At 41.7% G+C, this 22,659-nt stretch overlaps 1 protein-coding gene across 3 annotated transcripts in view; it reads left to right on the forward strand.

The window, feature by feature from the left end:
• Positions 1–52: 52 nt before the first annotated feature.
• Positions 53–22,659, forward strand: part of dennd4c (DENN/MADD domain containing 4C) — a 127,556-nt gene continuing 104,949 nt past the window's right edge. For 2 of the 3 annotated variants that reach the window (XM_056242333.1, XM_056242335.1), the window contains exon 1: positions 157–287. The gene's annotated coding sequence lies outside the window, so the exon portion shown is untranslated. Of the gene's footprint in view, positions 288–22,659 lie in introns of all 3 variants that reach the window. The other variant, XM_056242336.1, reaches the window with a different exon arrangement.

Consider the following 22,659-nt stretch of genomic DNA (forward strand, 5'->3'; position numbering starts at 1 on the left):
AGAGCGGAAGACAGAGAAATGTGTAGCAGCGAGTCACTCATGGGCGGGTTCATCCGCCTCCAGCAGTCAGTCCGAGAAACCCGAGAGCGCAGCAAAGTAACAAACACAAACATGGCGCCTACTTGCTGCCATACAGGCTAGCGTTGTACAGAAACAAAGTTCCAAGGATTAAACAACGCGCTCACACCGGGTGGACGTTTTATTCTCACTCGAGACGGAGTGAACGGGCTGAAAGTTGCAACTTGCCTACATGTCAACGTGTTTTCCTACAGAGCTCTGAACGGCTGGTACGTAGTACTATTGCGTTTGAAGTTGCTTCATGCAGACAATCGCATTAAGTTGTTGCATATTCTCCGGCTGGTAGTTTCGGAATGACTTGTAATGTGTTATTTTCGCTGGCGGTCTTTTTAAGGCTTGTTTATTTCCACGATTCGGTCGACATTTCTTGTTAAAACGCATACTTTCGTTTGCTTTTTATTGCCTCAAAGTAAGTGAGATCGAGTTGTGTGTGTGTGTGTGTGAAGTTGTTCGATCTAGTCAAGATGCAACAGTTGGACACCGGAGCTCGTTCACAGGCCTCGTTAGGAGAGAGATACTGTATCAAAATCTAGTGTACTGTCTACCTAGACAACGTTTTTTTTTGGGGGGGGGGGGGGGGGGGGGGGGGGGGGGGGCTGAAATTATGCGCACATGATGTCTAAAAGGCAGTTCCCTATTTTTTGAGATGGCTGTGTTGTCTGGAATAAAGCGTGTAGGGTGTGCCAGGTCAGCGTGCAGGTATACTGCACATCCGCCTGTTTTAAGTTGCAGATGAATAAGCCAATTCACCTATATATATATATTTGTATTTATATATAATGTGTTTGTGTGTGTGTGTGTGTGTGTGAAAATCAATACAAAAATACGCATAAGATCTACATTCTACATGTCTAAGAAAATTATAAAATATAGTATAATGTAGGCGGGAAAATATTTGGGACATTTATGACAAAGACAAATACATTTATGACCCCTTGTTTCACAGACAAGGCTTAAGCTTAGTTTCAGACTAAAATGCATGTTTGAACTGTTTTACCTGAAAGCAACTTGCACTGACATAAGATACAGACCAGTAGGCTAATGTAGCTACTTTTCTAAGGCACGTTTATAAAAACTACTTAAAAATGACCTTAATAAACTAAGGCCCATTTCTAGCTTAGTCTAAGCCCTGCCTGTGAAACCATGCTTAAGTCTCAGTTTTGCCTCAAGGCCTGGTTAAGGTGTATGAACATTTTGATTATATTTACCTAGTTCGTATTGGATTTAAAGGAGATATTGTATTGCCATCGAGTCCTCTATAACAGAGATGGAAATTTGTATTGGTATGTTTACAGATCAAAATTTTAGTGTCACAGCTCTTTTCATATTTGTACTCTCTGCATATGGGTGGTTGACATGTCAGGCAGTGACATTGTGACAAAACTGTTAAACATCAAAACATAAAAATGAATTTACAATTATAAACAATAGGCCTACATGCTGTGCAGAAATGATAACAACGTTAACAAGTTACAGCATTGTCCTCTATATACACCATATGTATTTGGTGTATTATTTTTATTAAAGAAAAGTGTTATTTGCCAACTGACCATATGCTAATTCAAGGATACGAGTTTGTTTTCATACTTTTATTGTGTTTAGAGGGAGATAGTGAGTGATTCACATTTAAGTGATTGATCAATAGCTGTAGTGACCTTGACTGTCTGGATTTACCCATTGTCTGTGCAGTGGGCCTCTGTTCATTATACTGAATTAGGATCACTAGGTTGAAGGTTTTGCGTGTGCCTCTATGTTTGTGTGCATGTGTGCTGACCTTGCTGTCCTCAGGAGCGGTTACAGGTAACCGTGAGGCATTGTGGGTATGACATAAGACAGGCCATGTGGCAAGAGGGCAGGGCTGCTCAAATGAAAGGGAAACACAAAACCACACGATAATACTGTCGCTGTGCTCGCTCTCCCTTTAGCTTGAAAAGGCTTTGAGAAGTGAAATCAATTATGTCACGTGACGTGACTGAGTTGTTATGTTTTGTGCGAAAGGCACTCAATAAAAGCATGCTGTTGTTGGGTCATGATAGTGATACTAAACGATGTTTGACACAGAAGAAATGTTTGAATCATGGTAACAAAGCCTTTTTTGTATTGTGACATTGTTGTCATGGCGCTTAATCAATTCCCACTAAATCTTCTTTACTGTAATGCAGATTTACAATTAAAATAGTCCTGTCATACTTACAGTGAGTATACAAATGGGAATTTTTTTTTTTTTTTAAATTGCAGCTTTTTGACACATAAAAAAATCAATCCAAATCAAGTCACCTTTATTTATATAGGCTAGCGCTTATTACAATACAGATTATTTAAAAGCAGCAGGTTTCAATGATAACAGGAAAATAATGCAACAAAGTTTGTGTCTAGAAAAAAAATAGCGTCATAGTCCAGCTTAAAGGAGAACTCCGGTGCAAAATGAACCTTTGGTCTAATAAAACATTGGTACCTAGTCAACCGTTCTCTGAGATTTGTTTTCATGATAAACGAATGTAAAGAGTTTTATCTCTAAAAACTGTTTAGCGTATAACGCTAGTAATGAGGGCATTTAATAAGTAAAAAGAAATCGCTAGTTAATACCACTAACAAGGCTCAAAATAGCCCCACACTAACACAGTAACATAATGAGGGTCCCTACATGCAAAACGAAGCAAACTACAGACCGTTTAATAAGAAGATATTTTATAAAGACAGTCCACTTCGTGTATACAGACAGGAGCCATCTTTGGAAAACAGTCTCGACTAGTCAAACCACGAACGACGTGCTAAGTGAGCTGAACTGTATGAAGTTCAGTGAACTTCTGAACTGTATGAATGGCGTTCATGGTTTGACTAGTCGAGACTGTTTTCCAAAGATGGCTCCTGTCTGTATACACGAAGTGGACTGTCTTTATAACATATCTTCTTATTAAACGGTCTGTACACTTACAAAGTTTCTCAATGCTTCGTTTTGCATGTAGGGACCCTCATTATGTTACTGTGTTTGTGTGGGGCTATTTTGAGCCTTGTTAGTGGTATTAACTAGCGATTTCTTTTTACTTATTAAATGCCCCCATTACGAGCGTTATACGCTAAACAGTTTTTTTTAGAGATAAAACTCTTTACATTCGATTATCATGAAAACAAATCTCAGAGAACAGTTGACTAGGTACCAATGTTTTATTAGACCAAAGGTTCATTTTGCGCCGGAGTTCTCCTTTAAGTAAGTTCAGTGATGGTTAATTTTTGTTGTAAAAAAAGTTATTAATTTAGTTCATTTATATGCAGCCGCTCTGGAGAAAACTGTGATGTCATCGTCCAGCTCAGTTCAGTTCTCATATAATGGTGTCAATGCAGGCAGATCAATAATATTGTTGAATATTAAATAAAATGCAATCCAAGCTAAATTAACTAAGTGCTTTTTCCACTTTTAATGTAATATTGAAACCAACCAAATTCTTTCAACTAACCAATATAAACTTTTATAATAGGGCATGTTACTCTGTTTGGAATTAAATGGCACAAATGATGCACCACAATGACATTCCAAAGAACAGGGCACCTGTCAAAAAATGATGTAACAAAACAAATCTAAATCTTATCAAGGAGGCTGGTAAGAGACTTACTGTAGCATTAAATGAGCTGCAAGAATGTCTGGTCATGTGCTGAATGTGACAACAATATACTGTTTTCTATATATGTCAGGGCTATGGGGTAAGGTGGCCAAACAGAAACCATTCCGAAGACCCGTATGTTTTGCAAGACACTCCCCTTTCTATAAATTTTTTTTTATTGGACAGTTCCATCTATAATGCAAATTGACAAAAAAAATTATGTAGCTCACTTAAAGGGTAAGTTCACCCAAAAATTAAAATTCTGTCAGTAATTACTCACCCTCATGTTGTTCCAACCCCGTAAGACTTTCGTTCATCTTCGGAATCGGAACACAAATTAAGATATTTTTGATGAAATCTGAGAGCTGTCTCACTCCTCCATAGGCTGCAAGGTAATTGCATCTGCCAGCCCAGAAAAGTTAGTAAAAGACATCTTTAAAATAGTCCAAGTGACTACAGTGGCTCAACCTTAAGTTTATCAAGCGACTAGAATACTTTTTGTGCGAAAAAAACAACAAAAATAACGACTTTACAGGCTTTCGTCACTCTCGTCAAACATATGCAGATGTGCTCTCAGAAGATCCCCAAGCAATGCCAAGTCTGTCATTCTCAAAACCAGTTCAAACACTATAAACACCTTTTATACAGACCCCGATTATTTATTTATTTTTATTTTTATTTATTTATTTGAGCAGTAACCATTCTGCTCAAAAGGAGTGGGCCAAAGCAAAAGAGCTTATAAGCGCCCACCCCCAAAATGTAATACAAGAAAAATTCTCATTTCACAATAGTACAAGGGAACATAGTGCAAAAGCAACAAAACGAATCGGTTACCTAACGTAACCTCGGTTCTCTCTAGATGAGGGAACGAGTATTGCGTAAGCTAGCTTACGCTACGGGAAAGATTAATCTTTTCTGAGAAATTGAAGCCAAAAAATTATCCTATAATTTTGTATCCATTGTCAACGCAGTTCAGCTGCAGCAGACCATGAGCGGGCTAGCTAGCAGCTCATTGGTTCGCTCACAGAGAACTGCTTAAGCCTATGAGGAGACGCGAATGAACTCTCGGCCAATGAGAGTCTGACATGCTCTCATTACGTCAGAGCCCGCCGAAACGGGCGTGGTCAGAGAGTATATTACTGGCGTCCTAGGCTGTAAACTCTGGTTTTCATAGAATGAAGCGAGGACGCTAGTAGCACAAGCACGGCCAGGAAAGCAATACTCGTTCCCTCATCTAGAGAGAACCGAGGTTACGTTAGGTAACCGATTCGTTCTCTTACGAGAGGTTCTCTCGTATTGCGTAAGCTAGCTTACGCTACGGAAACACCTGGTCAACGCCGTGCATGCTAAGCATCCACTATGAGTCCCAGGGGAGACCCCAGGGAACCCTTATGAGTGGGAATAAATATGTACATGTGACAAAGGCCAGCAGAGCGGGCCGGAGATTGTGTAGTACATAAGCACATGATAGAGAGGGACAGAGCGAAACCGGTCTGTGTGAATAACTCCCTATAGTGCAGCTCAACCAGAAGAGCTGTAACATACTAGACTGCTAGTAGTTTAGCCTGCAAGGCGGGAACTTCCAGATTGTAAAATCTGACAAAGGTGGAGGGGGAAGCCCAACCCGCTGCCACACAAATGTCATGAATGGAAATTCCGCTGGACCATGCCCACGATGATGCCATGCCTCTAGTGGAATGAGCCCTGATGCCCAGAGGGCATGGCAGGTCTTTTGATGCGTATGCGTATGCGGCTGCAATGGCATCAACTATCCATTTGGATAGAGTCTGTTTCGAGGCGGCCGACCCCTTGGTGCGCCCACCGAACGAAACAAAAAGCTGCTCGGATCGTCTGACCGGAGCAGTGCAAGTAATGTATAATCTCAGGGCCCTGACTGGACACAGGAGATTAGAGTCAGATTCGCTATCGGATGCAGGCAGAGCCGATAGGGAAATAACTTGTGCCCTGAACGGGGTACCAATCGCTTTCGGGACATAACCATGTCTAGGTTTGAGAACGACTAAGGAGTCAGTGGGCCCAAACTCGAGACAGGAAGCGCTAATGGACAGCGCGTGAAGGTCCCCCACACGCTTTACTGACGCGAGCGCGAGCAGAAAAACAGTTTTGAGCGAAAGGTATTTGAGGTCCACGGTGTTTAGCGGTTCGAATGGGGGGGCTTTCATAGCATCGAGAACTATGGAAAGTAGGGGTGGGCGATATGAGCAAAAATTCATATCACGATATTTTTCACTGTCCGGACGATATCGATATTATATCGCGATATGAGAAAAAAAAATTGGAATCACATTTTAGTACACCTTAGTTAAATTACAGGCAAAATATGTATTTTAACACTAGATAACTAGAAAAAGGTGAGGCATTTCATTGAACATAGACCTGAATTGTGTTTTTTTTTTATTGTGCCATTTTTTTTTTCTCAAAAAGTGCAAACGTGCAACATAAGGTAGGCCTGAATGCACTTGTTATGTCTTTCCACTTTTTGCTCGTCTTCACTCTTGTCATAATGAGAACCGGCAGCGAATGAAGACTTTATTGATTTCTGAGTGAGAGCCGTCTTCGGATGTGCTCTGTCTCCGGGAATATCTGTTGTTATAGTTTTGCTTTTTTAAATTAGTTTTTATTTTAATATCGTTTTCAATTTTGCTTTAAATTTCAGTTTAGTTTTAGCTAGTTTCATTAATGGTTTTGTTAGTTTTTATTTTGCACACATTTCTATATAGTTTTTTTAATTTTATTTAGTTTCAGTTTTAGTAATTATAGTTTAGCTTTAGCAGAGCGAGCAGAACACTTCCAGTGTAGACCAAAGCGAGACGTTTCATTTAAGTTTAATGTTTGCACAGATTACAGTTAACTCTTGTGCAGACATCTTAATAATAAAAATAAAATAATGGTTTGAGATTGAACAAAGCACCAAATAAATAGAACTTAAAAGTATACAAGAAAAAAACAATGAACATTTTCATACAAACTAATTCATTAGTGTAAGGAGACAGAATAAAGGCCTACAGTTTGTACAGTTTAAACCCCATTATGGAGAGTCCCCACACAGATAGTGGACCAGTGTGTGTGTTTGCGCGCTTATGTGTGTGTCGTGTGTATGCGCGCGCTTATGTGTGTGTCGTGTCCTGTTATTCATAGCCTAACGTTACATTGGGGAAATGTCTCCACGTGGATAATATTATTAGCAGTAAATGTTTTGTAAAAACAAAGTCAAAGATAATAATAGCAGCTTTCAACCTTCATGAAAACATGACATCTCAAACATAAAGTAGCCTAGAACTTTAATGTTGGTTTGTGCTTGACGAACTTGTTTTGGTGTTGCACCCGCGTCTCGCAAATGAAACGGCATTCTAAAAATGCTGCGCTCAAGTTAAAAGTCAAACTTGCGTCTCATTACCTTGTTATTTCCCATTCCACCGCAAAAGATGCATCCTTTATGAACAGCCGCTTAGCACTAGCGATGTGTTCGACGTTATACGGTCCTTCATTGAACGCGTCACAGGACAGCGGTTAATCGCCTCAGCAACTTCACGCGTATGAAGCGCCAAATCAGTCATTTCCTTAAACAGCGTATTCGATTCTGTATCGTCATTAGTGTTAGTTGTAAAGAGTACCAAATTGAACAAAACAATATAACTGCAAAATTTTAATTTATGAATACGGTATCCTCGGTATCGCAAAATCCATATCATGGCACAACATAATACCGGTATTCACGTTCATACCGGTATAGCGCCCACCCCTAATGGAAAGGTCCCAAATCGGCACCGAAGGGGGGCGTGGGGGGTTCATCCTACTAGCTCCCCTGAGGAAGCGGATGACCAAACCATCTTTGCCCAGTGACTGGCCACGCCGGGGTTCAACGAACGCTGCGACGGCTGCCACATACACCTTGAGAGTGGACGGGGACCTGCCCTTGTCCAACATCTCTTGGAGAAAAACTAGCAAGGAAGGAACCTCGCATGACCGTGGGTCCAAGTTTCTGTCGGTGCACCATTTAGAGAACACAGACCATTTAGACGCATAGAGCCTTCTAGTAGAAGCCGCTCTAGCCTGCATGATCGTGTTTAACACTCCCTCTGGCAAAGCAACGGGTAGTTGTTGATCACCCACGCATGTAGCGCCCAGCGCTCTGGGTGGGGATGCCAGATCGTGCCGCGAGCTTGGGAGAGGAGATCTGCTCTGACTGGAATGGGCCACGGGGCTGTCTGTGACGTGTTTCCCTGATTCTCTGAAGCACCTGTGGTAGCAGAGAAACCGGAGGGAATGCATAAAGCGGGCGGCTGGGCCAGGTCTGGGCTAGCGCATCCTCGCTCTTTGAGAAAAATATTGGGCAGTGGGTGTTCTCTTCTGAGGCGAAGAGGTCCACCTCTGCTCTGCCGAATATTCGCCACAGCTTTTGGACTGTAAGAGTGTGCAGGGACCATTCCCCGGGGGGAATGGGGTTCCTGGACAGACTGTCTGGACCGTCGTTCAGATGGCCCGGCATGTGCGTCGCTCTGAGCGAGAGCAGGTGACAATGAGACCAAACTAAGATGCGTCTGTCAGCCGGAAGAGATTCCTGGATCTGACTCCGCCCTGACGGTTTAGATAGGAGACCACGGCTATATTGTCCGAACGGATCAGCACGTCGTGACCGTGAATGCGCGGAAGAAAGCGCGTGAGCGCGTTCTCGACCGCCAGCATCTCCAAACAGTTTATGTGGAGGAGGCTCTCCTGAGCTGACCAGGGGCCGAAGGCCGGTGAGCCCTCGCAGACCGCACCCCAACCCGTGTTGGATGCGTCTGTCGAGATGACTTTTCGGCGAGAAAGGGTCCTCATGGAAACGCCCCGCTGAAACCATTCTGCCACAGTCCATGGCTGCAGAGCTGTGATACAGGTCTGCGTTACTTTTATTAGCTGGCGGCCCGTGGTCCACGCACGGTGAGACACACGGCTCTTCAACCAGAGCTGAAGCGGGCGCATGCGCAGTAACCCCAGCTGGAGCACCGCTGAGGCCATGTAACCCAATGCCTTCTGAAAAGTTTTCAGAGGTGTGAGTCTGTTCATCTGAAAAGATGCGGCGAGACGCTGAACACGGCGCGCGCGCTGTGTTGACAGACGAGCCGTCATCGTGACCGAGTCTAGCTCTATACCCAAGAAGGAGATAGTCTGACTGGGTTGTAGTGCGCTCTTTGTCCAGTTGACAGAGAGGCCCAAAGCTTTCAGATGGTCGAGGAGAACTGTACGATGTGACAGTTGCTCTCTCTGTGATTGTGCCAAAATCAGCCAATCGTCCAAATAGTTCAGTATTCGCAGCCCCTGACTCCGCAGGGGGGCGAGCGCCGCATCCATGCACTTCATGAACGTACGGGGTGCTAGGGATAGGCCGAACGGAAGGACGGTGTATTGATAAACCTGGCCTTCGAAGGCGAAATGTAAGAATGGCCTGTGAAGGGGATTTATCTGAATCTGAAAGTAAGCATCTTTCAGATCTAGTGAAATGAACCAGTCCTCCTGGCGCACATGCGCGAGGAGTTTTCTGATAGTGAGCATTTTGAATGGTCTCTTCATGAGAACTTTGTTCAGAAATCTGAGGTCTAAGATTGGTCTGAGGCCGCCGTCTTTCTTGGGAACCAGAAAATAACGGCCGTAAAACCCCGACTCGCTCATAGACAGAGGAACTCTCTCTATAGCCCTTTTGCACAATAGCTTTGCTATCTCTGAACGGAGCAGCGTCACTGCTTCTGGGTTCACAATAGTTTCTAGCCGCGCTCGAAAACGTGGAGGGCGGCGGTGAAACTGTAAGCGATAGCCTAGCTTTATTGTGTTTAGCACCCACTGGGAAATTCCTGGAATAGCTTCCCACGCTTTGAAGCGTAACGCTAGAGGGTGAATGGCTACATGGTCCCCGTTGCTGCACATAGCGGGCTGCGTGAGCGCGCTCATAGTGTTTATAACAGCGGGACTTACACTCGGAGAGGAGTTTATGGGCCGTGTAACAGAGTGAGCAGAGGAGGGACTTATGCACTCCAAACTGTTTTTTGGCTTAAATTAGTAGATTTTAATCTCATCAGACACTTAGTTTATTGAAGCACTTGTCATTCCTTTCTCATACAAATTTGTATGTTCAGTTCAGTCTATGACGTATCCTCATTAACGCTGCTATGGTGATAGTGCACTCTGAAACTCGAGCGGGTTGGAACCGCTTTATGAGAGTGGACTCTGTGTGAAACACAGGAACTGAAGTGCTTTTGTGTATGAGTGAACACAGTGTTGTGGGCACATTTTTTACACAGGAGGCTTTAGGGCTGCACGATTAGTCGAATTTTAATCACGATCACGATTTTGGCTTCCCACGATCAAATTCGCGTGATCGAGCGATATTTTAAATGCGTCATTCAGTTCACAGAAAGCTTTTTTTTTGCCAATCTAGCGCACCGTAAACCAGTGTCTGATCACGTGCCTCCATGAGCCCAGGTGCGCGAGAGAGACCTACGGTCTGCGTGCGAGCGACAGTGCACGAGAGAGACCGCGAGTGTGTCTGCGTGCGAGCAACAGCGCGCGCCTACCAATTTTGTCGCGCGCGAGAGAGACTGAGTGACAGTGCGCGTGAGAGACCGAGTGTGAGCATTAGTAAATTGCATTAGTAAATTGGTACATACTACATATATATATTTACTATTTATACCATGGTCTGGGTGAATACTCGATTCTGATTGGCTGCAGGGTGTCCGTTAAAAAGTGATAGAGGACACCTAAAGTAGTTCTGGTGAAACTGCCTGTTTACCATTCGAAATTAATAAATAAATGCGCTGCCTACAACAGCTGTGTGAGTAACCATAGCAACAGGCAGTCAACGTTAGTTAGATATTACATAGCCTACTACAATGAGCGACTTCGTTCGTTATTTCATCTTCAGTCTCTCACGGACTGACGGAGCACAGTAAGCCCGCAGACTGCTCTCGCATCGATGGCCTGTCACCGACTTTATTTGACGGCTCTCCAGTCCAGCATCGGAGAGTCGACCTACAGCGGTGCTTCGGAGGCTGTGGTTAGTGTAGACTAGTGTAACACAAAGTGTTTTATGTGCAATAAAAAAATAACTATGCCTACCTTTGTGTTTCATGAAAAAAAAAATGCATTTTTGAACCTGAAGGGTTCTACAAGCTGAGCGGACTATAAATATCTCAAGTTTCTAAATAAATCGTCAGGCAAGTTATTATTTGAAAAAACTAGATTTAGCCTAATTAAAATATAAACTAATGTTTTAAAAATGTTTTATTTGGCAAGTGACCATGGTATAAGCGGGTTAATGCCCTTCGAGGTGACCGTTGTCAGGTTTTAATGGACTTCGGCGGAGGCAACCGTCCTCCGCTGCGCGTCGGCCGGTTTACACCTCGCCGTCGTCCATTTAAAACCTGACAACGGACACCTCGTCGGGCATTAACCCTTACATAAGAGGCATGGAAGTTCGATTAATGGACTCCAATAATCAGTCCTACAAACGTCTTGTTTTGACCTATTGTTTAACAAATAGAAATAATTTGAGCACATAAACTTTCACATGGAGAATTAAATAGATTAAATTTATGCAGTAAGACTTCACAACTAATCACTGACACTGTAGGCCTACCACAACATTTTACATTTATTAAGCGTCAAATAACAATGACTCTGAATTTCATCCATTAATCGAACTTCCATAGTGCAGTTCTGCCTTGAAATGTTCTCATTTGGTTACATTCTGTTATGGAATATTTGTTTTTTTATTGATTGTATATTTTGCGTGTTTTATTCACATCCATTATGCAGGTACAATGCAAGTTTATATTTTGCTTCCTAAAATAGATTTACACAATGTAAAATGTAAAATAGTGCCCTGTTGAAGTTTTGCTACATTTTCTTTATTGTTTTCTTTATTCTTTAAGGAGATGCACTGAATTTTGGTGAATAAGAGGACCTATTTTATTTAGATACACATACATTAGCAGAAATGTAGCACAATATGGATGTGAAAGCAGTTATAATTAGCCTATGTGGCAATCAAATTTGTTTTGGTTAAAATCAACAAATAATCGTGATAATTAATCGTGATCGCAATATTGATCAAAATAATCGTGATTATCATTTTGGCCCAAATCGTGCAGCCCTAGGAGGCTTTTATGCTCTTTATGAGATTTCTCTGGGTCGCCGTGAAAACGGCGTTTGTGCTCATGCAAGCGGGAAGGGGGACCGGCTTGGTAATGGCGGAGTACACTGCTGTAGTAGCCGCGTGAGCGGGGACTAACAGAGGGCGAAACTTTGACGGCGGTCCGGCCGCGGCGGGAGAGCGCCGTCATTTTCTCAGCTGTGCTAGGCAGACTTCGAGTGATCGGGTTTCAGCGTGATCCTAGGCCGAGGCCCCCGAGGAGGCGGCGGTCTGTGGCGGCTGTTAGAGCGAGAACGAGGGCGGCCGCCCTGGCGTCGCTGAAAAGTCTGACTGTGCTGAGCTGGGCGCTGGGGTGGGGCTCGTGCAGGAGGCAGGTCACGTGAGCGGCCTGCAGAGGAGCTAGCACGACGAGGCAGAAAGAGATTCATGGCCTGGGAGGCTTTCTGCACTTCGGAAAATCGGTCGACGATACCCGTGACAGCAGATCCGAAGAGGCCGGATGGAGAGAGCGGGGCGTTGAGAAAGGCGGCGCGCTCAGAATCTCCCATGTCGGCGAGTGTGAGCCACAAATGTCTCTCAGACACACAAATGGCGGCCATGCATTTCCCCAGGGCTTGAGCAGCAGATTTTGTTGCGCGAAGGGCAATGTCCGTGGCGCTCCTCAAATCCGCGACTGAAGGGGGATTTTTTCCGCTCTCGTCCCATTCACGAAGTATGTCACCCTGTAGTATCTGAAGGACGGACATGGAGTGAAGTGCAGAGGCTGCTTGGCCGGCGGCTGAGTAAGCGCGGGCGTGAAAGCTTGAAGTCGCTCTGCAGGCTTTAGAGGGGAGCACAGGTGATGAGCGCCATCTCGTGGAGGGCGGGCACAGATGTGCGGCGACCAGGTCCTCTACAGGGGGAATGGAGAGATAACCCTTCTCTGCGGCACCGCCCACAACGCGAAGCGGGGTGGAAGAGTCAGAGCGAGTTCTAGCAGAGAGCGGGGCGTTCCAGGACTTCGTGAGTTCCGCGTGCAGTTCAGGCAGGAAGGGCGCGCCCCGTTTAGTGGCGGGAGTCGAGCGCTGGCGGAAGTAGCTGCCGTCCATACGGTTGATGGTCTGCTCGGGAGGAGGAGACCAATCGAGCCCGAGGCGTTCGACGGCCGGTGAGAGGAAGCACACTAATTCCTCCTAGATTCCAGCGCGGGTCCCGGAGGATTCTCGGGCCGAGGAGGCGTGAGAACCGGACCATTCCTCACTGTCCGAGGCGAGAAGCGAACATGTTTCCTTGATGTCCGCGGCGTCATCGGAGGCGACAGAGCGGCCACTCGGCGGCAACTGTATGTCCGGAAGCGGCGGAGAAGGAGAGCGGGAGGCGACAGGCTCCGGCGGGATGAACGCTTCTGGCTGGGGTTCCGGCGGCCTCTGAGAGCGGCGTTTCTTCTTCTGCGGCGAAGTCAGAGGCGGCGCGGAAGCAACTTTAGTGGCCTGAAGTCGAGCCTGCAGGGTCGACAACGGCATGTCTTCGCAGAGATCGCAGCCGCCATCGGCGAGGGCGAGCTCGGCGTGCTCCAATCCGAGGCAGAGAGCGCAGATGACGTGGCGGTCTCCATTCTCGAGGGGAGCGCGGCAAGAACCGCAGGAAGATTTACGAGACATCTTTAAAAAGACGCTCGGCTCTTTTAGATACAAAATGTACAGGAAGCTTTTTGTAAAAAGGATACAAATCCGTCGGATGGCGCTAGCTCGCAGGACGGCTGAAGGTGGCGAAGACGGCCGGCTTCCTCAGTCTCCCAGATGCTCGCTAGAGTTGCCTTTTCGACGACGGCGGCTTCTCTCAGGATCAGCAGATGCGTGTAGCCTCGCTGAAGAGATGAAAATCAGAGTTTACAGCCTAGGACGCCAGTAATATACTCTCTGACCACGCCCGTTTCGGCGGGCTCTGACGTAATGAGAGCATGTCAGACTCTCATTGGCCGAGAGTTCATTCGCGTCTCCTCATAGGCTTAAGCAGTTCTCTGTGAGCGAACCAATGAGCTGCTAGCTAGCCCGCTCATGGTCTGCTGCAGCTGAACTGCGTTGACAATGGATACAAAATTATAGGATAATTTTTTGGCTTCAATTTCTCAGAAAAGATGAATCTTTCCCGTAGCGTAAGCTAGCTTACGCAATACGAGAGAACCTCTCGTAAGAGAACAACAACAAAGAGACAACAAAGTATCTGATCATGGTAGAAATACCCCTAATGACAAATCATTTCTTCTTCTCTATACTTTTCAAAAATCCTTTGTTTGTATTTGTATTTGAACTTCGTTTCATCTCCATCTCCAAATTATTCCACAATTGTACCCCATTAACTGTAGGGCTAAAACTTTTCAAAGCTGTACTATGTTTCTGCGTCCTAAAGTTTAAATCATCATGTAATTCATAACAACCAGTACGTTCTTGGAACCTTCTTTGTATTTGACTTGGTAACAATTTGTGCCTTGCTTTGTATAGCATCTGTACTGATTGGAACTCAACAATGTCATAAAACTTCATGATCTTTGATTTTAAAAATAATAACTTTATGAATTAATCTGATTTTTTGCAACATTACTATTGGTCTTAATGTGCTACCCCATATCACAGAACAATAATATAAATAGGGAAAGATCAAAGAACAATATAAAGTATGCAGAGCTTTAATATTTAAAATATGCTTTACTTTTGCAATTACAAAAATGCTTCTTGATATTTTAGTGATTGTATATTTAATATGAGAGTTCCAAGTAATTCTATCATCTATAATAAGAAATTTGATTTCATGCACCCGCTCTATAACAACACCCTCTATCTGGATTGCTTCCTGAGCATTGGAGTTACTGTTGCCAAATATCATCATTTTACTTTTACTCAGATTTAGTGATAATTTATTTTGTTTGAACCACTTATTAACACGTTTGAGTTCCAAGGTAACAATTTGACACAGATGTTGCAAATCATCTCCCAGCTGTACATATCATGCGTAAATCTGCATTATTCAAAGTAACCTTAAACTATAACGCAGTTTTTCTTAATCTTTCATTTGATATGATGAAGTATATTTAAGATTAAATTAAATTGTATTATTTATTAATTTTATTATATAATCTTATATAAAAAATAAATATAATATAATTATAGTTGTTAAGATTAAATATAACTTCTTAACACGATTATAAGGCTGCATAGAGAAAGTGCTTTTTTTGCGTATGTGTGGTTTCAGTTGTTCCAAAATTGTTTCATACATTTAGAATAAATTTTAGTACAAAAGTTTTTGATGAAAACTTGAACATGAATCATGATTCATGCGTGCGCATGCTTAGTGAATAAGAGAGACCCACCGTTCGTCCACAACATTTGATAAAGTTTGCAGACATCTAAATCTATTTTTATTCCAAGTGATCCTATTTTAGTATTACTCCCTTTACTAAAATTCGTCAGTGGGTGGGCCAAATGAGTAATTACCTCTTATGTCAAAAGATCAAGAAAAAAAACATTTCTCATTCTCAATTCAGGACCCCTTTAACTGCACTTTACCAGCTCGTTGTTGTGGGTTGTACTCTTGTGTGTCCAGAGCATGGAGCTCAGATGTCATTCATCTGTGTTATGATAGAAGGGTGGTGTCTGTTAGTCAGTGTGGAACTTTATACTACTTCTCATGTTCCTGTCTCTGCAGGAGTGTTGTCGGTGGATCTCATGGAAAGGCTTGTTGAGTTGGATTTAGTTAATACAAAGACATTTAAATTAAAGTTTTCTCTTTAAAAAAAAAACCTGCTCTCTAGTCTTGTAGGAATATCAGTTCATTAAGTTCTGCCTACTAGAGATCTCAAATCTACACTGAATTTAAACTGCACTTGTAGATCACACTGAATGAGTGCTTGCCTATCTTTGCCTATATCATGATAGTGTTTGCCTATCATGTTTGCCTATGCTTCTTTAATGAAGTCACTCTGTTTTAATAAATTATTAAAATGATACATGGTCAAAACATTCCTGAAAAACCTGTTGCACACATTTATTAGTAATTTTACTAGTAAAAGGCGTTTGGTCTATGTGGCCATGTGGACTATGATTTTAATGTATGTCATGTGTAACCTGACTACTGCTTTTATTGTTGGGGGGATTTTCTGCAGACCTTAACATGGTTTACTGTACTTGGCAGCATCTGGAGTTTGTGATTGTTTTACTCTTCTAACAGAGATAGTGTGAACTGTGAACAGTGCCACATTAACCGGTGCCTGACAGACATATCCAGCTTGTCATGAGGCTCTCCTTGTGTCATTTCAAGTGGGGTGAGATCACTGCACTTACATTAGTCAACAGACATTTGAGGGTTTGTTAAGAGGCCACTTAAGTTCCCATTGATGGGAAAAATGTCCTTACTGAATATTGAAAAGGATACTGTATTACTATGATAAAAGCAATAACATTATTATAACCCCTTAACCAGCACACCCACAAGCCGAAAAGGACATACCCAAATTGAAATGGCTTTGGCTATTCAACCCTTTTTTTTCTACAGGCATAATCCTAATCTCATTAAAAAGCAGACACTTGACAGTTGCAGCACACATGGAAAACAACCCAGGACATAGGTTTCAAGTAATTTTTTTTTTCTTTTTTCATAATTCACAATGCATGTACAGTGCAAAAACTGTGAGGGAATTTTTTTTTTTACATACAGAGCCCAGGAAGTCACATGTAGGAGAGAAAAAAAAGACCCGCAAATCCACAGACCACAGTTTTGCAATTCGTCCCATCAGTTTATAAACTGTACTCACAGGGGCGGTTTCCCAGACAGGGTTTAAATTAAGCCAGAAGTAGGTCTTAATCTGGAATAGTTAATCATGGCTTAAAATTAAAATGGCTTTCTGAAACACAGATTAAGTTCAGATTACTAACACCTGGACTATGAAGTCCTGAACTAAAATAAACTAGATTCATTTAAAACTGAATCTGAATCTGAATTAGCATGATCATGGTTGCCTATAAAACACGGAATTAACCATAGGTTCTCTATATCAACACCCTCTTGCGCCACCAACAGTTCAAAGTTTCACTCATGTTTGTGCTACTAATTTTTTAATCATGAGGCCCAAGCAGTGTCCGAAACCGCTCCCGATCCACTATATAGTGCAATATATCAGGTGTCGGCCATTTTGTAGTGGTGTCTGATTTCAAAGTGAACGACACCATTCCCTACATTCGTTCACTACTTTATACCCGCAATCCTCTCTGAATTTGAGTGTACATTCGATGATCACTTGCTGAAGCACTATGTCCCAAAATCCAATGCAGAGAGGACTGAGTGCGCGTGAAAGTGCGGGAGCGAGTGAGTTTAAACCAGAGATTACTTTACAGCTTTCTTATTCCTGATCTCATTCCATGCTAGTTTTAGGGGGGTTTTTCTACCTTTTTTTATGAATCATTACTTGAATAAAACAAATTAAAATATAGAGACAATATTATATAGATGCATTTTAAAATTAAATGAAATTATATTAATAAGGTAAATGATGTAGGTATATTAATTTTATTATTAAAATATATTATTTAGGCATTAACTCAATTTAATGTCTTTTACTAACAGCCGGGTGTTTTAATAATTTGTGGCATTGTTGATAACTCATTAAACTGTTAGGAAGAGATGATAATTTGGTGGATGATTTAAAAATATTCGTTAATCATCTGTAGGTAGCGTATTCATTCGAATGTAATCACAACTGTCGCCTGAGGGCGCTCAACGACAACGTCATCTGTGAGCATGAGAGTTTCTAACGAACTAAAAAAAACTTTACTAAAAACAAATACATGAAATATTTTACCATTGTTAATGTTTATTTTTGTTTGCAATTTTTTATAGTATTTAATGATTATACACATGAAGCATGATAAACCAATTATACAATTGATGAAACCACATAGCTGGCACGGAGGTATATATAAATACAAAATAAAGTCATTATGATTGTTATTGTTATTAATATTATTTTATAAAGTAAGTAACATGTAAGATAAAAGTAGTTTTATCACTACGTGTGACAAAGCCTTTTCTCCGATGCACAGTGTATACGTCAGTGTCCGAATTCACTCACTTCATTTCGTTCACTCCTTGCAGATATAGTGCACTCAAATGCCATACACGATAGGATTAGTGAATGAGTGAACGGTTTCGGACACAGTTCTAGAAAAAAATCTAAATTCTAAACAAAAACTAAATTTTCCACCATTTTGAATAAAAATAAAATTAAAAAAGTTTTCAAACTTTGCGAAAGCATGCTGGCAAAAAAGTTAACTTTTTTGATAGATCAGACCATTCTCATATAACGCATCAGCAAATTTGATGAAAATCAAGCCAAAATGGTTTTGAGGCTGTATCACCATAACGCCTTGGCATAATGATACGAAACTGGGTACCTGTCACAAGCATGACCTGAGAGTGCTTGCACAGTTTCATCAGAGCACCAAATTGGCATGTAGTGTCTTTGCAATTATAGTCCATGATGACATTTGTTTCTTGAGAAACATGGCTTCCATTTTGATTGGAAGATGTCAAAAATAATCTGTGGCTGTATCTCAACAGTGCTTTATCTTTTTTTTTTTTTACTGTTTTTTGGCTTAAATTAGTAGATTTTAATCTCATCAGACACTTAGTTTATTGAAGCACTTTTCCGAATGTCTTCCTTTGTCTTGTCATTCCTTTCTCATACAAATTTGTATGTTCAGTTCAGTCTATGACGTATCCTCATTAACGCTGCTAATGGTGATAGTGCTGCTGCATTGTGCGTTGTTGTTTTTTGTGTCATTCCCCTCAGGCCTAGCCGTAGTGAATCAAACTTCTTTATTCTGGGGCCTATTCTTGGATTAGCCAAGTGAATTGAGAAAGGCCGTGCAAGACACAAGGCTACCGGGCGTCTGTCCACCCCTCCTCCTTTGTCCTTCATCCAGAGAAGTTTCCCTCCAGCACAAAACGCTCTGGGGTACTGTGGGGGTGATCATGGGGACCTGTAACAGGGTTCACAGCATGTAGTTTTTTGTAAACAACTTTTGGTCACACTTTAGTTTATGGTCCAATTCTCACTATCAACTAGCCATTAACTATGACTTTTGCATCAATAAACTCCTAATTACTGATTATTAATAGGTAGTAATGGTAGTTGTTAAATTTTGTGTTGGATTATCCAAAGGGATGTAGAATATGGTCATGCAGAATAAGGCATTAATATGTGCTTTATAAGTACTAATAAACAGTCTAGTTCAACTAGTTCATAGTGAGAATTGCACCCTAAACTAAAGTGTTACCCAACATTTTGATTGGAGGAATAGTTTACGGAAAGATTTAACTTCTGTCATCATTTACTCAACCTAATTCTGCTTCAAATAAAATAAGACAGACTAAAATTTAAGGTTCTAAAATTAAATATTTCTCTTTTGTGCAGCTCTTATTCTTGCATTCAAACGTAAGTCAGTTATTCCAAAAGTTTTATTTATGGATCAGTTATCCTTTTGTCTTTGATACAGAAGTTCTGTTCATTCTTTTTTAATGCCACTATTGCTGACATTCCTTGATAAATTCTGTTAAATGTAATACTTTTGGGAAAGAGCTACAGTGCTGGTCAGAATTATTGCCTGATGAGTTTGGAGAACACCTGACAAGAGTACAGAGACCATTCCTCCATACAGAATCTCTCCAGATCCTTCAGATTCCCAGATCCATGTTAAAGCTTCTTCTCTTCTGTTCAGCCCACTCATTTACTATAGGGTTCAGATCAGGGACTGAGATGGGATGGCCATCGCAGATGCTTGGTTTTGTGCTCATTGACCCATTTTTGTTTTGTTATTGTTTTTTTTTTTTTTAGATCACTGTCCTGTTGGAAGATCCAAACATGGCCCATTATAAGATTTTTGCCAAAAAGCTCTTTTTTTTTGTTTCATCTGTCCATAGAAAGTTTGAAAAGTAACTGACACTACTGGAACTTCAAACGGGACAGGCTTTTTTGGCAGCACACATGGATAAACAAGTACCCCATGTGTAAAATGAAATACTCTGCTGAATCTTTAATGCTGTGGGTCTTATTTTCTGCCAGAGGTCCTGGACATCTTGTTCAGATACATGACATCATGGATTCGATCAAATGCCAACAGATAAAAAAATACAAACCTGACAATCTCTGCTAGAAATATTATAATGGGCCATGTTTGGATCTTCCAACAGGACAGTAATCCAAAAACAAACATCAAAATCAAATAAAAAATGGGTCACTGAGCACAAAACCAAGCATCTGCAATGGCCATCCCAATCCCTGACCTGAACCCTATAGAAAATGAGTGGGCTGAACTGAAGAGAAGCAGCGCCAACATGGATCTGGGAATCAGAAGGATCTGGAGAGATTTTGTATGGAGGAATGGTCTCTGATCTCTTGTCAGTTATTCTCCAAACTCATCAGGCATTATAGGATAAGACTCTGGACTCAAGAGCTGTTATCTTGGAAAAAGGAGGTTGCAAAAAGTATTTATTAAAAGGGGGCAAATAATTTTTCCCAATGTGTTTTGGAGAAAAACATTTATTTCATAATGTGATTCCCCCCACTTTAAATTCTTTTACTTCAATAAAAGGTTAGATTTTTGCATTTTATCACAAGGATATGCAATGCAGATTTATTTTTTTACAACCATCTATGATCATATTTACCAAGGGGCCAAATAATTCTGACCAGCACTGTAGATTTTGAGGTGGAGCTAGACAAACGAGAATGGTTGAGGGGTGGTGATGGCGCAGTGGATAAGACACATGCCTTTGGTGTGAGAGACCCGGGTTCGAATCCACTGTGAGACACCAATGTGTCCCTGAGCAAGACACTTAACCCCTAGTTGCTCCAGAGGCGTGCGACCTCTGACATATATAGCAATTGTAAGTCGCTTTGGATAAAAGCGTCAGCTAAATGAATAAATGTAAATGTATGGTTGCTTGAAATGCAGTTTCAAGCAACCAGTTCCTGGATTTTAAAATGGGGTCTACTCTTTACTTCTGTCATTACAAGTTTTTACAAGTCTCTGGACTTGTATCAAAAGTTCTTGAATCAAGTTGTGGCCTGTGCCATTGCCAGGAAATGTGACCTTGTTTTTATTTTCAGAGACAAAAGGGGGCTTGGCTGTCCACTGCATGTGAAGAAGGAAGACTTAGTGGAAAAGATTAGGCAATGTGGAACAAATAAGGCAGAAAGCACTTCATGTTTTTTTTGTTTTGTTTTTTTACTGAGAAATGCATGCATGTTGCCATCTTGGGAGACTTTTGTACAGCAAAATCAGCTTTGCTACTAAATAGTTTGAGGGTACAGAAATGCTTACATTTACAGGTTTTTCTTCTGCAGTATTTAATATTTCTTTAATACTGCATTCAGAGATATCTAACAAAGATGCTGAACTAAACTACTGGACTGTGAGAAACCAGTTGTGAAATTAGGAGGGGCCTTTCCTAGAGAATTCACATGGCATTGAATTACAGTTTTAAAGAAAGGAACAAAAGGGGGTTGTAATACACAGCCTTGTTTTGTAAAGTTTATTGTAGTATTGTAGGCTGTAGTATGTTTTATGCTACCACGACTTGTCTTTTTAGTCTAATATGCTATGGTCTGGTTCTAACTAATTTCAGTGTTGGACAAGAGAAATATGTAATCTCCCTATAGCAACCTATTAAATCAAACGATTATGGCAGTTATGTCTCGACAATACAATTCAAGGTACTTCATTTGTGGATGCCTTGAGGAGTTTTCATTTGAGGAGGCCTTTTGCACTGATTTTTTTTCTTTTCCTGTCTGCAAGGGAGCATTACCAATACCCCTTGTGCATTTAGACAACCTCATATTTATTTAGGCTAAGTCTGGGACAAAATGGCGCGTTCGAGCCAGAATGAGGAGAGAGGAGCTGTAATAATGTCAAATATGTCAAATAATGTGTTTTTTGAACAATCAAGCATGAAAATATAATTTAGTACACCCCCAAAACAAAATCGAGTTATATAGACAGAGCTCATTCTGCTATAGATTCTATACACTCTGCTATACTGCTATATCAGCGGTTCAACAATGAGGTCTGTGAGCCACCACTCTGTTATAACAAAAAAGTGTAGCGGACCTAGTTAAAACACCGCACACATAAGAAAAGGTGGGCGGTCCATGCCTGGATGCTATAGGTGTGCTCTTTTAAGGTAAATTAATGATAGGGAAGTGGGGAAAGCCAGCGCCTAAACAGAATACTTTGCTTTCGGAGAAGGGAAGCAATGTTAATAGAGTATAAGCACTGCTCAATTTAGCAGAGGATTATTATAGGCTTTTGTACTGCGAAAACTAGTTCTCTTGTACCGACAGGACCCTTGAAGCTAGCCAGGAAACATTATCATTAGGCATTTTGGCCTGAAGGGGATTTGCTCAGAAGCACTCTCTGCTGTAGGCGCTGAATCAACGCAGAGGAGGCTTCTTGCATACATTTTCTTGAAGGAGTACGATTCTGAGGCAATGTTTCTCAGCGCCGCTTTATATAGGGAGCAAGCCCACCCCTATTTTGTGTGCTGAAACACCATTGGCTGTTGCAGAACAACAGCATTATTGAATGAGGCTTCAGTATTTCTTGGTGAAAGGTTGTAGAGTGTTGTAAAGCGGTTGTAAAGCGATTTATTGGTCGATACGTTCTGGCTCGACCAAAATTCTGATTGGTCAATTTTTTTGCCGTGTTAATTTCATCAGGTGGAAAGCACTAATTGCTTGGGATGCTCCGATCAGGATTTTTGCAGCCGATACCGATAGCCGATTTCTTGTCATGGTGATCG

Source organism: Rhinichthys klamathensis, unplaced genomic scaffold, assembly GCF_029890125.1.
Source record: "Rhinichthys klamathensis goyatoka isolate OS25496 unplaced genomic scaffold, OSU_Roscu_1.1 h1tg000722l_1, whole genome shotgun sequence".
Lineage (NCBI taxonomy): Eukaryota > Metazoa > Chordata > Actinopteri > Cypriniformes > Leuciscidae > Rhinichthys > Rhinichthys klamathensis.